The following is a 2,822-nucleotide window of genomic DNA, read 5'->3' on the forward strand; positions in this document are numbered from 1 at the left end:
GATAGTAGAATGAGAGTCATCAAACCATGGCTGAAAAACTGACTCTAGTCCTCTGTTGAAAAGAGACAATTATAGAGGAAGGAAATAGAACTCACCGTGCTGTTAAGAGTTGAGGGGCAGGTACAGTAGTTGTTTGAACCCCGAGCAGAATGGGGGTGAACAGGGCTGTCACGGGTTATTGACTCCAGGGTTACCACATTTAAGGAAGTCATTGGAATACTTTTTCTTATAATGGAAAGTGCCTTGTTTTAAAAGTCTGCGTAGAATGAGGGAGATAGAATTCTGCCACAAATATGGCGGAATGGTCTTCAAATCGAGGAAGCAGATCCAGCTGACTTGTAACTTTATCATTAGGAATTTAATGGGAAAGTGAATTACAAGAGTTGAGACTAAAGAGAGGTTCCCAATCTGTTCCTAGGTCCCGTGTCTTTGAATTGTTCTCTGTGTGATTGGCACTTCTTTGCAACGTAGGCATGGTGTCCATGAGGAGCCATCCATGGAGGTTCTCAAGATGGCGTCCACAACATCCTTAGGAAGTCTATGGATGTACCGTATTCCGATGTGTGTTTTGAGGAGAAAGGGTCCAACATTTCATCAGATTCTCAAAGAAGTCTCTGACTTAAAAAGGGCCAAGGATTCTATGAACATACTTTGTGCCTCCAAACTTAGAAACATGGTCAAAGCATAAACAAGACCAGGGCTTATGTGCACTTTTCCCAGCCTCGCTCTCTCAAAGATGACCGATAATTTATGCCAAGCAAATAGAAAAGAAATGCAAATTTCACTGATTTTATTACCTTTTCCTAAGGGTAGGGCAAAATGATGAAAAAAATTAAGTTGTCAACAGGTACAATTTTGTACTTACTTGTAAGAGAGCAAAAGTGTAGACAAAATATAGTGTAGACAGTCAAGATGAAATCACTATTTTATCCAGTACCAGCAGCTTGCTCGAAGTACCATTTCTCGGCCTGGCCACAGTTGCCTAGGGTAATGTGAGAAAGCGTGTGAAAACCATGATTAATGGTTCTTACTTATCTTCTATTAAAATGCCTAGCGGCCCTTTGAATATAGGTGCCTGAACATTTTAAATTTATTAATTTATTTTTATTAGAATCAGTGTATCCTGACACTAAATTGCTTTAGCACTTTGCAAAAATTCTATAAAACTAATTTAGGAAGTAAGTTTTCTGGCTATGCGTGGCCTGGACATTTCTCCATAAAAGATCAACTTTCTTTTTTAAAACTCACAGCTTTTGTTTTTCCATGTAGATGAATCCTTTCCCAAACTGGCAATTTTCTTCTACCCCCCTCGTTTAAACATTGTGCTTTTCAACAGTACCAGGGGGTTGCTTAGCATGACGCTGTCAACGGTTCACAGGAAAAGAGTATATTTGATTTTAAACAGCATGAAATGACATTTTTCATACTTCTACTTAGTTGGTGAGAAGGCGAATACATAAATACGGAGAACGCCAAATATAATGGATTAACAACATTTATCGTGTACCTACAAAGTACTGGGAACCGTGGATAATAATAATAACAGTGAGAAGAGCCAGTGTTTATCAGCCTTTGCAAGGTGCACTTTACATCAACTCTCCGGGTCAGTCCTCACCACAACCCTGGGAGGGAGAGAGTATTTTTAAGCTTTGTTTTACAGGTAGAAAAACAGAGGCAGAGAAGGTTAAATTCATTGGTCTGTGTCTTGCAGCTCATAACTGATGGAGCTGAGTCTTGAGCTCAGGCTACTCGAGCCAGAGCCTGACTCTCTCAACGCCTGACCTTCCCGCTCTTATTCTGGGGACGGTACAGAAAACAGACAAAGGAAGCTAAAAACAACAACAAAACAGATTATTCTTCTGTGTTCTAGAGAGTAGCCTCGTATTATGAAGAGAATGTTAAGGCATATTACCACTTCACATCTCATATTTTAAAAAATAATATGACATCGGAAAAAAAGCAAATGGTGAGCTTTACAACTTTAATTCTCTAGATTACACGTCATTTGACATTCAACCGCACACTAATTAAATAACGCTTCAGAATAATATCTGGAATCTTGTCCAGATAGTCACTTACAGAGATGTGGATGGTGGTGGTGTCCGTACTCGGGTCCGCTCTTTCTTACTAGTGAGGCAAGAACTCCAGGTCACGCATCTTCTGCGAAATCACTACTGGGGACAGAAAAACATCGTGAATATGAGAATCCATCTTTAAGAAGCACGAGCCCTAGAGGACAAACCTGTTTTCCTTTCCCACGCCCGGCCACCCTGATTCTCACGCGAGATGTGGACGGTGGTGGCGGAGAAGGTGGTCACGGCGGACCCACGCCTGTCTCCCCGGCCCGTGCGCAGCGGCGACCGTGGTGGTACTTCTGCGTCTCTCCACCGCTGAACTTCGGCCGGCTGCCGTGGGAAAGAGCCGGGACGCCTCACCCAGGGAACGGGCTTGCCAGCTTTCCAGACCAATGAGAGCGGAGTAAACACCATCCCTTTCAAAAGGAAGCTTGTTGTGACAAGGTTTTTGGACCATGTTCACTAAACAATGATGTGTAAAGAGCCAAATAAACGTTTGCATGAATTTTCCTTTCTCTTGGATTTTCCAAATGTGTCCTCCGAGGTTCATCCACCACACGTGCTGACAGAAACCAACCACGTGCCCATCAGGAGCAGGCAAGTGTTCGGCAGGAAGGGGGGCCTTGGGTTCCCGGACACCTTCCTTTCCGCCAGCGTCCGGAAATTCACATTCTAGAGAACCCTTCATATGCCTTAAAGCTGTGTGTCTTTGGGGTCTCCCACTTACATTTGAATATCCCCAAAGCA

The 2,822-nt window shown here is 43.0% G+C and overlaps 1 long non-coding RNA gene across 1 annotated transcript; it reads right to left on the reverse strand.

The window, feature by feature from the left end:
• Positions 1 to 360: 360 nt before the first annotated feature.
• LOC130542255 (uncharacterized) lies at positions 361 to 2,378 on the reverse strand. Its single transcript, XR_008956686.1, has 3 exons — positions 2,282 to 2,378; positions 2,080 to 2,174; positions 361 to 982 (listed from the first exon to the last, which is right to left on the reverse strand). It is a non-coding gene; the product is annotated as an uncharacterized LOC130542255 (long non-coding RNA).
• Between the last annotated feature and the right edge of the window lie 444 nt (positions 2,379 to 2,822).

The sequence above is a fragment of the Ursus arctos genome, unplaced genomic scaffold (genome assembly GCF_023065955.2).
Source record: "Ursus arctos isolate Adak ecotype North America unplaced genomic scaffold, UrsArc2.0 scaffold_31, whole genome shotgun sequence".
NCBI lineage: Eukaryota > Metazoa > Chordata > Mammalia > Carnivora > Ursidae > Ursus > Ursus arctos.